Below are 15,991 nucleotides of genomic sequence, written 5' to 3' on the forward strand. Positions count from 1 at the left end.
GAATTTAGCCTTGCGATTAAAAAGCACAGTTAGTATCAAACTCAGGTAAAACCCATCCTAATTTTTTTGCCCATATATAATACATTGGTTAGATTTGGGGTGCATGGAGGTTTGTTGTATTTTAAAATATACTCTGAAGCACAATGCGTCCCCACCTTCACCAAGCAAGTCCATTCATTGAAAGTATATACCACATGTCAACACAGCAAATAGTTCAGTTCTTTGAAAGCAGTAGGGCCAAATCTGGAATCATTATGAGGTCATGGGATGGCAGACTAGATTAAAACACCATGGGAATTTAATCTACTCTTTAGGGTAGGGAGAGGAAGAGAAGTGACTCTGAAACCCCTTTTTAGAACACCTCCTATTAATAAATAGGATTTCCATTCACTGAACTGATTCCCTCCTAAACCAGGTTTTTAACAAGGTATTACTCAAAAATGTCACGGGCACAGACGTCTAGCTTCCATGTTTATTCTTTTAGTAGGAATATGTTTAAGTGAGCATCTCTATCATAACACAGCTTGATTTACGCATACCTTTCCCCAGTGAGGAAGAGCACGCGCGATCTTTCCAGAGAAAAGGATGAGCTCATGTTTAAAAACACATTTTCAGTCTTGCCAGGCAAGGCACAAGGGACCACATTTTGCCCTCAGTTACGGGCTGCAACCCAGAACTTGTTTCACTCTGTTTATGTGACTCAGTACACTAGAATCCTGTTACAAATTCTCATTCCATGTCCCCTGAATTCAAGAACCATCAGCATGATCAACACAAAATTTCTTGGGGTCAATCTCAAACAACCCCACCTCCCACTTGTGAGGCACAGAAGGCCCTGACTACAGCAGAATCAGTGGGATGACTCCATTGCGGTGGGAATGGGAAGAAAGGAAGCAGGAATCCCTTGTTTACGCCTGTGACAGTGGTAAGCACAGCTCCATGGGCACTCCCCATACCCCTCAGCAGAGGGTGAGTTTGGGAGCGAGGTAGAAAAGGGGGATGAGGAGGGGCAGGGCTAGTAGAGATCACTTTGTGAAGGGCATACAAAACTATTTTGGAGAGGGCATAACATGACCCTTCCAAGATACAGGTATTTGCAGCCACTAGTACAGCAGAAGTGTGTGGCTGCAGTGGTAATTCTAGAACAGCCTCACACTCTGGGAGAGTGAATTTTTCCCATCTCTCTCAGCATACAACACAGTTAGGGCTACGTGCCAAGGGCAGGGTTTGCCCCTTGATGCTTAGCAGGAGTCAGAGTTTCTCAAGTCGAAACTGCAGTGTGTCATCTGTCTGTCTGGGCTACACTGTACAGCGTGGCGTCTGCTTGATCCTTCTCAGACTGAAGAAACACTAGAGATAAAAGTATGTGCAAATAAAAATAGTAGTTTGAAAAAGAATGCTGGAGATAACGCTTGGGTAATACCTTGTTGGTTCATGCTTCCAAACATTCTTAAAGAGCAGCTAATGCCTTGCAGAGAAGTTGGGAAAACATTCCATTTAGAAAAACAATGCCCCCCCTTTTCTCCTCCCAAACGCTGTATTACAGAAGAGATATTGGCATGTAAACAGGACACATACTTTTAAAAGGCTCTTCATTTCATGCCAGATACTGATCCCAAGGACTTCAGTGTCTCTTAGCTCTCTACTGACAATCAGATCTAGGGTACGGGGGGAGATGGGTAAATGGAAGAAGGGGCTATCGCAATTGGCTGTAGTCAAGATGATTGTAAGGTCACAGAGGATTCTGAATTAAGGTAGGGGAAATGAACAGGATGTGATTGACAAAAACCAATAAGTTCTATTTCAGTACAAAATAAAGAGCACAAAACTAAACTCTAAAGATGCAGTCAGACCCAAACTGCAGGAACAGGCAAACATTGCACTGCATCAGATGCAACACATGTCTTTTCTGTGCAGCCACCACTGGCAGAAGGGTGGAAGGACCAGGTGAAAAATCATCCTATTGATATGCCTAAGTAGAATCTTAAAGTTTTTTTTAAAGCCACTCCCATCCCCGCTCTCAAAAAAAAAAAAAAGAGCAACCCTCAGGCTGCTCAAAAGCAATAAAAAAGTAATGTATATAAAGAAAGTGTGTCATGCAGCTCCCTGAGAGCTTGTGCTTTTCTAAAGATAATCCTAGACTCTTATTCTGCCACCTGGCTCAGCAAGCTGAATCAGATTGCATTACAGCGGTACAGTCACATTACAGGATAAGAAGAATGACAAACCAGATTTTCAGCTGGCGTTAAGTCAGCTCAGCTCCCCTGAAGTCGAAGCAGCTACTCCAAATGACAGTAGGTGAGGATTGGGCCCCACAGTTCTGTGACATACACTGTTCAGGAACAAGGCAACCAATACAGTTAAGGTTGAAACAGCAACATTCATTATAACCCTGCTTTTTCCAGCTGCTCACAACTTTTTATAGCCTATTTGGGCTGGAATTTTCTACGTTTATTGTCAGGGGAGAGGTTAATTTATTTTGAAAAGATTCAGCAAAATCTGTTCATGTTGTGTTGAGCTCTACACATTTAAACAAACAGAAAAACACAATATCCAGTATCAGGAGTCACTGAGGCAACTGGAGGAATGAAGAGACCCCCCAACCAGCCCGGGGAGAACAAAAAACGTAGGACAGGAAAAGGGGCAAGGGAAAGCTGCATGAGATGTTATATAAGCCACTCTCTCCCATATAACTTTAAATGAGCTCCCTTGAGAGGAGCTTAGGGGCAGATGTGTCATTGAAAGCCATTGCTTTGTTACCTCAGTGGCTCCTAATGTGGCTGGCTGTGGGAGCAGCTCAGGAAGAAGCCCTCTAGCTGAAGTTTTCCTTCTCTGTTACTGCAGCACTCAGCCCAGCCCAGCCCCATAGAAAGCATACAAGGCCTGTTCCGGCTGGGCCATGGACTGATGAGCCCGTCCTGCTCCAGGCAGCACATAGCTCTCTTTTGAGGGGGCAAGGGATAGGGCAAAATAAACAAATAAATAAGAGGAAAACTCAGACATCCACTGTAAAAGAACGCACACATACACACTCACGTGACAGCAAAGGAGAGAGTGGTGAATGGAAGAAATTAAAAGGAGAGAGTGCTAAGCTATAATTGGGAGGGAACGTGGGGGTGACACTCATCTGTCAGCCAACCAAAAGGAGTGCTCCAGTAAGGGGTGTTGGGAACTGCTCTACCAAGGCATTACGGATAGCAGGTGTAACCCACACACCTCCTGGGTGTGGTGTTCTGTCCCACCCAGTGGCACTGAGACCACTTAGAGAGAGAGAAAATGAGTTTGCTCTACACCAGGGGTCAGCAATCTTTCAGAAGTGATGTGCTGAGTCTTCATTTATTCACTCTAAGTTAAGGTTTCACGTGCTAGTAATACATTTTAATGTTTTTAGAAGGTCTCTTTCTATAAGTCTATAATATATAACTAAACTATTGTTGTATGTAAAGTAAATAAGGTTTTGTAAATGTTTAAGAAGCTTCCTTTAAAATTAAATTAAAATGCAGAGCCCCCCGGACTGGTGGCCAGGACATGGTCACTGTGAGTGCCACTGAAAATCAGGTCACGTGCCGCCTACGGCACATGTGCCATAGGTTGCCTACCCCTGCTCTACAGCCTTAGCTAACAGGGCTTTTAGCTCATGCAGGAGAGACTCATGCACTAAGCTCCAGCGATCCCAGGTTCAATCCTGCCTGCTGATGACCAGAGGCTGTTGGCATTACACAGGCTTCATAAATAGGTGAACTAGAACAGCATTATCATCTGTTCACTGCCCACCTCTCCATACAAAGGGGTTGAAGCCCTGTCCCTTCATCGGTGGACAAACTACCCAAAGGGAGTGGGAGGATCTCAGTCTGATTTAAAAGTAAATGGGGAAAAAGCCCGTTGATTTCCCTCCTGCAGCGTGGGGCATGGGTCGCTTGTTGGTGGATTCTCTGCAGCTTGAGGTCTTCAAACCAATTTTGAGGATTTCAATAACTCAGTCCTGGGTTAGGGGTTGTTATAAAAGTGGATGGGTAGGGTTCTGTGGCCTGCCTTGTGCAGGAGGTCAGACTAGATGATCATATTGGTCCCTTCTGACCTATGAGTCTATGAGTCTATGACTTAAGTGAGTGCAGGAATGAGTTCAAAACAGTCAAGTCCTTAATAACAAAGGATTGTTGGTGCACAGCTGTCCCCTAAACCATCAGCTGAGAAAATTAGGGTTGGTTTCGTCTGTGGCCACTGGGGAGGGCACAATGTTGGAATCAATGACTGAAGAAGTTCTGGCCAAGGCTCTGGTACCAAGTCAAATGGAATTGGTCTAACATTTCATCAAATATATTTGAAGATGCGTTTTCCATGGGAACAGAGGGGAGAGGAAAAGCCTACAGCCAGGGCTCAAGATGGCTGAACAATAGACTTTTCTTATTGCTGTACTTGGTTTTTATTTTAGGGAGAGGGGGCATATTGATAGATTCAGGAGGGCCTTGTACCTCAAATCAATGGCTTGACAGTGCAGAGGAAAAGCAGAGGCAGTGCCTAAAATGGTAAAAATAATTCTAAATTAACTGGGACTCTTATCTGTTTACTGTGTAGCACAAAGCAATCATGACTGTGTGTGGACTGGCCTGAAGCACAGAACACAGATGATTTTGTTATTTTGCGGTGCAACCCTATCAGTCCTGCCCCAAGCATGAGTGACAATGTCATAGTACCCAGTATCATTGTAAAACACACACATGACCAGTGCTGAAATTATGCCCAGCCTAAGCCCTGGTCATTCAGAAAGATGACCAGTTCCCAAAGACTTGTCTATAACACTTTTATGCAGCGTTGCAAATGTCTGCAGAATTCTGCCTCTCTTCTCAGATGCTGCATGATCTCTCAAATTGTCTCAGAGGGGAGCTCTGCTCTGGCACAATTCAGCAATTCCACACATCAGCCTAAGCTGGTAAAGAGCAGAACTCTCACCCTACAGAACTACGAGTCTCACATGACGGTACCCTTCCCCTCCTGCACAGTTCCTCAACTGCACAGTTGTGTATTGTGCACTTTGCTTTGAAATTAGCGATGAAGACAGAGTCTATCTCCTGCTCTCATAAGTTTTGCCCTTCCATTTGACAGCATCATTGTTCCTCAGAAACCCAGCTGTCATGGGAAGGGGTCATGTCGAAAGAGGTGGTCTCTGCGGTATCTTGGGCCAATTCCATAGGCATGACTGAACATTAGAACTGAGACACTGGATTTAACCTGGTGTTCCATGGGAAGCCAGTGTAGTAAACAGCACACTGGTGGAGGGGGAATGTCCTCTCAGAGGCTGCCACTGCTAAGGGGGAGCACTGCGCCATTCTGTCTAAAAAGCTTCGTTTAGTTCAGAGTGCTCACAGCCATGCATGGGGTAATGAAGCAATCTAACCTAGAAAGCACAAAAGTAGGGATCACTGTGTAAGTGGATTCTAAGCCCAGTTGTCCACGACCTTGAGCAAGTCAGCACCTCTCTGCTTCAATTTCCCCGGCTACGTAAGGAGATAATAAGACTCACCTACCTCACAGGGAAGTTGTAGTAATTAGTTAACTATTTTTAAAGCACTTTGAATTTTAAAAAACAGTATCTATTACTATTTTTAGTAACACATTGTGTTTAGTAAAGGTATTACTATTGTTCTCCACAATTATTCATTGCCCAATGCTGCAGCAGATGTTGTCATCTCTGCATGTACCCCCATATGAATGCAGTGCCATACGCAGTGCATGCATGCCATCTTTAGAACTATCACAAGATTCAAATAGAGTTTAAAAAAAATCTCAAGGTAATAGTTAATGCCAGAAAGTTAACTGGCATCCTAAGTAAAAGTTATACAATGTTACAGGAAAGATAAAATCTAGCTATTTAAGAGCCTTTACATTTTTTAAATCTAGAACAGAGACTATGTGCACTCCCTTAAAGACACTGCCCTTTGTCTTTATTTTGATAGTTTGAAATGTTTATTCAGGTTCTCTGTCCGAGATGAAAATTGCGCACTGAGAGTGCAACCCAGCAGAAAGCAACGCAAAATTAACAAGAACCTCCTCCCCCTCCTGCCCCAAAAAACAAACCCATGCACATTAATTACATAAACCCTGACAAAGTCACATTCCACATTAGGAATCATGCGAGCTGAATAAAAGCTTGTACAACTACTTTGCTAATGCTCAGCTGATTCCTTACAGATATCAGCAGTACAACAGCTACTTTGCAATTCTTGCCTTGAGACAAATTTTTATTGTGTTTAGCAATCTTGCTTCGGTATGTGATGGAAAGCCACCACAAAACACAAATGAAAAAAAGCAAAGATGAAAAAATCCAAAGCATTTCAATTCTGTTGCAAAATATTTAAGTTGAAAAATGTTTATACTAAAAAACCCAGTTTGTGAGCATAGGCAAAATGCTCTTGCAAGGGGCAATTTATTTTTCTGCAGTTAGGGAACATGTGCTGATGGTGGTGAAGGAATTCCTACCATCTACCCCCTTCTCTTTCGGGACCTCTGCTGCTCTCAATAAAAAGTCAACAATACTCAAAGTGATGGTGCTTCTTCCTTACTTTGATCCATGCATAATGCAAATGCTAGATACAGAAACTGTAGGACATTTCATTAAACACAATGTGGCATAAAAAAACAGCTGTTTGGAAAGTTTTTTCTTTTTATTTTACAGAGTGTGGTAGTTTTTTAAATAGTCAGGACCGGTACTTTATCACTATGTTGTAGTCATGAACACCACCACCACGACGGATCAAATTAACCTCTGGTCTGTTGTATCAGACTAAATCTTTCAAGACATTCTGTGTTTGTACACAGCACTCCACTGAAGCTATGGGCAGTCAACCAAGGATGAATTTGGCCCATTATCAGCTTGTAAGGTGCTGAGCAACCCCTGAGAGTTGGCATCCCAGGGTTCTTAGGGTCTCTCTCTCTGGAGACACCGGGAGAGCCATGGCTGCAATTGTCTTTAACATCCCCTGGTGTGGAGTAGGAGGGATGTGGTCTCTGATGCGACATGGAATGATGACGAGGTGGAAATGCAGTTCTCCATGAACTGCAAAGGGAGGTGATCCCATAATTGTTGAATCTTAAGCCCCATTATGTCCTGGTGCATCTCCCTCTTCTTCTGGGACTCCTGGGACTCTCTCCTGTCCACTCCTTCCTTCTCCAAGCTGTCTGCAATATTCATCCTCCAGGCCCTCTGCTCCCAGTGTGATGCAGCACTGGCTTGCAGGATCTCGTTGAACATGGCATCTCAAGTCCTCTTCTTTCACCTTCTTATCTGGCTCAGGCGTTTCACAGGTGTGGAGGGGGAACCCCTTAATATTGAAACGGCAGCAGCTGCCTATAAAACACAGCGGTAGAATTGTCAATATAGTCACAATGGAAAGTGAAACTTAAGATTCAGAACTCCCTTCCTTTGCTCCACTCACAGAACAAGCCACGGTAAGCATGGTTTGCCAGGGGTGAGGAAAATTAGGAGGGAATTGCTTATTTGCATGGAACTATGAGAATAGGGCACTGGCACCATTTCCCCCAAGTTATGGGGACTTTAGCAGATCTCTCACTCCTGAGGGTAACAAAGGCAAAGAGAGCACAGCTGCTGCGAGTGTCTCAAAGCTGCTCAGGCCAGTATGTCACTAGTCCATTTACTACAATGGTGCCTCCTGAAATTATCACAGACTTGTGTGGGAAAGTGTCCTACTGCAGAAGAAATAGTAAGGCTGCCATCCCTATAAACTTTCTGGAGAGGATTGCAGAGTACCCCCATGAAAGCTCCATCAAGATCTCGCAGGAGGATTCACTGGACATCTCTGTGTACACAAACAAATTATGCTGTATACCCACCCCCCACACCGCTACAAGGGAATGAAGAGCAGATAATTTTAGCTCTCATTGTTGTACTGCTGCGTAGCTATGTCCTGCTAAGTGGGGGGGGGGGCACCATCACTATAATGGGAATTACATTTACACACTTACCCAACGTTCCTTCCCTTGCATTGTGCTCTCCCGTGCTTGATTGTCAGGACTGCAGTGGAGTCTCAAACAGGTCCTGGCTCATAGCACAGCTGGACTTGCCAGTTGCATGTCCCCCATCCTCCTCCTCCTCGTTCCTAGATAGCTCCTCAGTGGACAGTGGTGTCCAAGGTGGTGGTGGGGGTCTCTGTCAAGCCTGCCATGCAGCTCTTTGAGTCTGGAGCATGTAGCTGGCATGGTCAGCTGGGCAGCTGCAAACACCATCTTAAAAAAATTGGGGCTTTAAAGGGCAGAGGAGGTGCTTCTAGTCTTCATGACCTCCAGTCAGTGGAGTTCACAATTGTGACCAGAGAGGTCAGTGCCAGGCATTGTGGGTCAGCTGCTGGAGGACTGTTAGGACTGTATAGGTAACGCAGTGTCTACATTTGCACTCTATCGACTTTAGTACATTGACCGTGGCTCAATGCCGCTCAGGGAGATGGCATTACTATGTCACCATAATGGAGAGCTCACATTGCTGGGAGACAAATATAAGTGTAGACACATGCACAACTAGGTCGACTCAAGGTGGCTTACATCGACCTAACCTTGTAGTATAGCCTGCATTTGTACAGTGGTTGGAACGGACCTCAGGAGGTCATCTAATCCAACTCTCTGCTCAAAGCAGGACCAATTCCCAACTAAATCATCCCAGCCAGGACTTTGTCAAGCCGGACCTTAGAAAATCTCTAAGGAAGGAGATTCCACCACCTCTCCCCATTCTTGGTTGGCCTGTAGATACTCCCACAATAAACATGAACAAACAACAACAAGGCCTTCTTTTCCCCCTAGATCCCTAGAAGTTTGTGAGGCTTGCAGACCATGCTCCCTGCTGCCTTTGCAGCACCCCCTGTTCAAACCCCTAAGGCAGTGAGTCAGCAACTCTGTAAGGGACCTCTTGTGAGCCTATGTGGTCCTCTTCTCCTCTCTCAGGTTACAAGTCTGGAGAGTACAAGGCCCCATGTAATGTAGAAGATTGGTCAAGTGGAGGAATGCTTATTTTTATATTTATTATTCTGGTGTTCAAATACATTTAAATCATAGAATATCAGGGTTGGAAGGGACCTCAGGAGGTCACCTAGTCCAATCCCTGGCTCAAAGCAGGATCAATTCCCAACTAAATCATCCCAGCCAGGCTCTGTCAAGCCGGACCTTAGAAAACCTCTAAGGAAGGAGATTCCATCACCTCCCTAGGTAATCCATTCCAGTGCTTCACCACCCTCCCAGTGAAAAAGTTTTTCCTAATATCCAACCTAAACCTCCCCCACTGCAACTTGAGACCATTACTCCTTGCTCTGTCATCTGCTACCATTGAGAACAGTCTAGATCCATCCTCTTTGGAACCCCCTTTCAGGTAGTTGAAAGCAGCTGTCAAATCCCTCCCATATTCTTCTCTTCTGCAGACTAAACAATCCCAGTTCCCTCAGCCTCTCCTCACAAGCCATGTACTCCAGCCCCCTAATCATTTTTGTTGCCACAAAACTCAACCTAATGATTCAAGTTGGATACTCGTGTACCATCGAGTAAGTAGTGGTGTCGTCAAATGTTTAGAGCACAGAGCTCTGAACCAGGAAGAGCATAGTGATTCAGATGCTTTGAAAACCAAGTCAGTGTGTGTCACTGGGCCAATCACTGAAGACCTCCTTAGTAAGTTCAGGCTAACACTAAAATCCAGATGCTGCTTTGCAGCCAAACGTTCCCAAGTCAATATTTTAGAAATGATCCAAGTCCTGGAGTACACTGGGAACCGACTTCAGAAGAGAGGAAGGGGCAAGTGCCCTTTGCATCAGCAGCACTTCTCAATAGCCCTACAAAGGTTACTGTAGGCCCCACAAGAGAGGCAAGAGAAAATGTAACTGTCAGTTGCATGAGAGTCTCTCTCCAAAAACATTTTGGAGACTCCAAATATACAGCGTATTATTTTTAAAGAGTTACATAAATCCAATTGCTGCAGCCTTTATTATATTTCCCCAGCCAGATTGCTGAGAGAAACTTACAGTTTCTCTTTCATAATCCTTTGAGGGATGGGTGGGAGTAAGTTCTGCTCCCCAAAGTTTCTTTTACTTTTCCTCTCTAAGTGGGTGTATGATGGTACTGTAGTGTACTGATGCACATCACAGCTGATTGACAGCTGCACTTTGTTTACAGGAAATGACAGCATTACATGTTAGTTATCACTACATAACTTTATACATTAATTTAGGTCCATAAATTAAAGTTCTCTGCTAGGAGCATCAGCCATATCATTCTTAGTTATCACACGTACAGGGTTTCACACAAGCCACACCACTGGCATAATGCTTGGGTACTAAATGGAAGGATTATTAAACAAAAGAAGGACATAAATTAAACCATACACCTCAGGTAGCAGCAACCTAATCACCACCTCTTCCTTACATGTACAAACCGAGTGGTGGGTCACATAGGCAGTATCTCAAACATATCGTGCTGGTGCTGTAGAATATTCTTGTGGTTAATGCACTGGATTGGGGCTTTGGAGATTATAGTTCTGTTTCTAGCTCTGCTGCTGACTTCATATGTGGATTTTCGGTAAGTCACTTACTCTCTCTCAGCCTGATCCAAAGTCTATTGAAGTCAATGGGAATGAGCTTTGGACCAGGTACCAAAAGAGAAGAGGTAGACATTCCAGAAGTCCTAACATTTCCCAGGCCGGCTCATCTCCTGCTCTCTCCCCTCCACCTCAAGGTGTTCCTCTCTTTCTTTCTCTCCAAGATATTAAAACACAACCAATGTATTTCTTCAGGTACTCCTACTGTCTATAACGGTTAGGTCATATGATCAGAAAACATAAATGATACCACGTGATTTAGGTTACCCATCCCCGCATTCTAATAACAAGTTCTGAATAGTGCGTACTCAAAAGGAGAATTTCCTTCAGACAATCCACGAACAAGTCCTGGGCCCAAATCGGTTGGCAAAAGCTGTTTCTTCAACCACTATAAATAAGGACTATATTTATAAAGATCTTGATCTATTTATGGAGAACAGAGGCAAGGGATGTAAGCAATGAACATAATCGATATGCACAACTAATTCAACCAGTTCTACTCAGGAGATGTTCTTTGACCTGGTTTGGCTCAGAGGTTGTGTGTGAGTTGCTGAAATGGAGTACGCTCTGCATTAACAAAGGGTTATTTAGAAGCTGACAACCTTAAAGAAATTTAGACATGCTCTCTTCAAACAAGTGAACAGATGTAATCTTCTTTCCTCTTAACAACATGAATCTTACAGTTCTGTGTTTGCAGGGAGGCATGGACGCAGAGGAAGCAAGGCTCTTTTGTAGCCTGTACACTGACACTGCAGTGGTTTGTTTTCCATGCACCTGACACCTGTTTGTCAGCTTCTGGGTCACTGACAACATAGCTGCAAACTCCACATTGACCTAAAACAAAATGCAACTGATTTGCATCTCTATGTTTATATTATTTCTGTTAATTAAAACCAAACCTTTCATGTTTCATTGAAAAAAGTGTCCTTTTCTTTAAAAGTTGATCAAGCTCCTTAAAGTTTTATTAATTCTACATCACAGGAGTATATGAGGAGTGTGTACTCTCAGCACTGCCAATTCTCACATTATCATCACAAGTCTCATAATATTTCGCATTTTGTTAAAGTGCCAGTTCCTGGAGTCAGGTAATCAAATGAGAATCTCGGGGGGGAGGGGGCTGCTTTTTTTGTTCTTCTCATTTTAAAAAAAATGCATCTAGCATTCAGTGCTAAACAGTAGAGGGCAAGAGATTCTGAACTTAGACTGTTCTGGCACTTTGTCTGTTGTAGTAGTATTCCCTGAAAGAGCAGGGACATTTTGCAGCAAGATATTCCTTCCAGGGAGTTGAAATAAAACTAAGATCTGAAATGGTGGTGTGTCTTGGTATGTGCATTGCAAAGTTGGCCTGACACTATTTACCCCATTGGAGCTGCCGCATAGATCTGCTCTCTCTAGAATATGCAAAGCAAATGTGCCTTGGTATATATATAGGGGCTGATGTCGAAATTCAGACCTATTCCATGGACCTCAGTGGAGCTGCTCTGGATTTATAGCAGTGTAAAAGAAAAGTAATCCCACTTTTAATGTACCTGGATAGTTTTCAGTAAAGCCAATTTTAAAAAGGTGAATTCTTTCCGTCATCTCAAGGCAGTGTATATATAATTTAACAAATTAAACATGGTAGGGGACCATTCCTCCTGATGTGGTTGTATAGTGCTTGGCAGGATAGGCCCCACCTCTGGCTGAAGCCTTTGGGTGCTGCCACAGAATAGCCTCCATCTAGCAGGCTTACAAGTTAACTTTAAAGTTTCTATTTCTTCTTCACAGAGCAGTTGGCAAAGAGTTAAAAGGGATTTTTAAGAGATTGAGGATGCCTCACAGAAGTCTCTGGAATGTTTTGTTTAGAAACAATTCTGCGGACATAGCATAAATGGTATGGGTTTATTTTTTAATTCCCTTTTTGTTACTATCCCCACTAAGGGCATCTGAGCAGAAATAGGCAGTTTTAAGAGTTCATTCACCTCTTTTGCTTTTTTGCCACGTCTTTGCAACAGCTGGAGGCAGAACTCTTACGCTCTCAAACATGATTTCTCATCTGCTGCAATACTAAGCACTCTTTTCTACAAGGGGTTCTTCACTCTACTCAAGAAAAAAAAAATCCAATAAAAAATCATACTCTTCAGCTTGTGACCTCATAAATTAGCCTCTGAAAAGTGTGCGGTCAAAGGAAGTTGAACTACAAATGAGGAACAAACAACAGGGCAACAGGAATGCATGAGCCAGCAAGGAACATCCTCTTTTCATTCAAGTGTCCTTGGTAATATTTTTAAACTACTGTACAAATATACCTGACCATGGATGGGTGGGCAAACCGCTTCTATAAAGTACATCTACATAGGGATAAAAACCCACAGCTGGCCCATGTCAGCTGACTTGGGTTTGGGCTCTGGGGCTGAAAAAAAAAATCCCTGTGTATACATGCACCACATTGGGTTAGCCTGAGCTACAGCAATCAGATGATCATTTGCCAGTATGCTACTCCGTGAATGTCTGGGTAAGGCCCTGTCTACATGGGACTTTTTCATTGATGCAAATACACCTTCACAAACCTCCAGAGTACAACAGCTGGACTGCTGTAGCATGTCTACATTAGGGGTTTGCATTGGTGGAACTACAGCAACATAGTTACCCTACTGCAAAATTCTTTAAGCAACATATAAGCAAGAATATACTTGCCAAACTAAAACATGCCACAGAAGAGCGGCTGGCTCTTTTCTCATTCCTTCCCCACCAGACACTTAGCCTCTGAAGACATCAGAAAGGGAGGGGGGGTAGTTTGTTAGAAAGCTGCTGCTTCATGCTTCCTCAACCTAGCGTGAGCGAGTGCCTAAGTAGTAAAATGAAATTTCATTACAAAACAAGTGTTTTCATTATGAAATGAAAGTTTTATAGGAAACAAATTGCATTTCTACAAAGAGCAAATAGAATGAAGTACAAGATGCCTAAATGATATATGGCTGCTGGATTGAGGAAATTGTCGACAGCATTTGTTTAATCACCTAGTTCTACCTGTCAGCCAGAGGTAAAGTTAGTACCAAGTTGGGAGCTTGTTTCTAAATACATGTTCAGATCAGTTCAATGGCCCAACCCTAAAGTTTTGGATTGGGGCCAGTTTGTGGGCCTTAACTAGGGATTAGAGTTGGACCCTATCTGGAAGTCCCATCTAAATTTTGGACTAGTTCATGAGCCTCAGTTAAGGTTAGAGGTGTCTTCAATTCAGGGAATGAGGTGGTCAGGATGACATGGGAGCTGGGACTTCGGTTCAGGAATATCCTAATTTATTTTCCCTCTTTTGCATAGTCACAGACTGGCTTGTTACTGAAAGGCTCCTCCTCCCCACTGGGCCTCTGCCATACCATGGAGTGGAGAGAAGAGCTCTGAAGCTTTTGTTTAGACAAAGGGTTATAAGAAGTCTGCACGCAGGAAATACGACCAAAATCCTGATGCTTACAGGAAGCCTCCTGACTTCCTTCTAATTATCTTTGTCATGCCATTTCACATCAAGCAAGTCTGGGATTCACAACAAAAACAAACAGATATGGGTACTGTGCAATATATGGCTACCATTCCAAAAGAGCAAGTAACTTCCTGAATGCGGCCCTTTCAACCTCGATCGCGTTCCTCAGAGTCAGAGAGGCTAAACACGTACAGGGAAATAAATCTGACCCCCAATGTCAGTGGAGTAACGATGATGAATATGATCTTTGGTCTTCACATTCCATTAATGGTAGCTAGTACTTCAGTGTAATAAACACAAAACAGACTTACTTATGTGTCATGCCTTTCAATTGGCTTAGAGCACTCAGGACATTGACTACAGTCCAGATCACAACTGATGTAAATTGACATATGGCCCCTAAGATCTGTTCCTGTGACTTTAACTGTACTTATGTGACCCGAAGTTAGCCATTAAGTGAAGAGCTTTGGTTAGGTAAAAAAAAGAATGCAGCATAATTCTTACCTCATCCTGGTATTCTGCCTGAAATGACAACAGGGACGTTAGCTCCATTTATCAAGGTTCAAAGTATCATCACCCAGCTGAAGGGTGCCTTTCCCAGGTTGTAAGTTTACTTGCATTTACAGTGATGAGCCAATACTGAGCTGTGCACTTGTAATGTTTAAATTTAAAGGACATCTTGTCTGGGTGATTAGCTCCACTTCAGCCTGAGTCAGTGGTGACCTCAAGTTGTTACTATTTTACAACTGTTTTGATTATCTATTTGAAACGAGTGGATGATCTCAGTCCACTGTTTAATGGTCAGTTGTGGTTTAGTTTGGCTTACTTGGCAGAAATGCCAAAAATCGAAGGATGATGGAGATGGAATTAACCATTCACCTCCAAGCGTGATCTCTCCAGAGCTGATCTGAGGCACACTCAGTGATAGAGTGGGGAAATAATATTGATCAGGAATTCCAAATATCTATTAATATCTAACCTACAGGAATTCTGTAACATTTTAAGGCTCCTGTTTGGATTTGGTCCAACAGGTCTCAGCATTGTGCTTTTAGCAAAAAGTACACACACACACACACACACACACACACACACACACACACACACACTTCATGCTTACTTGCTCTATTTAAAGTACAAATCAGAAATAGTTGTGTTAGACAAATTCCAAAGTATTGTACCTTCACAGCTGCCAAACAGCAAATTGCAAAATAGAACAAGGAGAGCTATAATTTCCCTGCTTCATTTTATTATTTGACCTTCACTTCTTGGTTGTCCTTGAGCTAAATATAGTCTTCTCAGTGTTATTTATATGTTTAACCCAAAGTTACCCTTGTGTGCCAAGGGACTACTGTATCATAATGTTGTTCCAAGTTGTTTTTAACAGCTTTTTTTTAATTTAAAAAATGTGTCTTTAAAAAAAAAATCCATTGTCAGTTCATTAGGATTCCACAAACTTCTACCAAACCCCTTGTGTTTTATAACACAATTTGCTCATAGGCCACAAAGATAAAGATTCTAACTTTCTCAAAGAAAACACTGAACCACCCAACCCTTGCAAAAAGCTTTAATGTTTGTGCAGTGATAATGACTTTGCAATCATATATAGCTGGAGGCCAATGTAATTTACAAATATCAGATATATATGAATCAATTCACTCATCACTGAAGTGGAACATGGCAACTGTCAAACAGCATGCAGTAATGTTACAGAACAGCTTGGAATGGGAAATGAAGATAACTGCATTCCACTGAAACAACAATATAGTTTAACACAAAGTCATTCCACCCAAACTGGCCAGCATACTTTCCAGTCAATCAAAAGCCCTTGTATTTCCAGACAAACTGAAATGCAGATGCGCTGCTTCTTAGCATATCTGCAACGTGCCTCAGGTGACACATGACCAGGATTCATCACCCAACTTGTTCTGCTGGTTGGATCATTGGCTTGG

The 15,991-nt window shown here is 42.9% G+C and overlaps 1 protein-coding gene across 3 annotated transcripts in view; it reads right to left on the reverse strand.

Moving 5' to 3' along the window:
- TBXAS1 (thromboxane A synthase 1) overlaps window positions 1-15,991 on the reverse strand; it is a 369,109-nt gene that overhangs the window by 313,545 nt on the left and 39,573 nt on the right. The gene's annotated exons all lie outside the window — the stretch shown is intronic.

The sequence above is a fragment of the Gopherus flavomarginatus genome, chromosome 1 (assembly GCF_025201925.1).
Source record: "Gopherus flavomarginatus isolate rGopFla2 chromosome 1, rGopFla2.mat.asm, whole genome shotgun sequence".
Lineage (NCBI taxonomy): Eukaryota > Metazoa > Chordata > Testudines > Testudinidae > Gopherus > Gopherus flavomarginatus.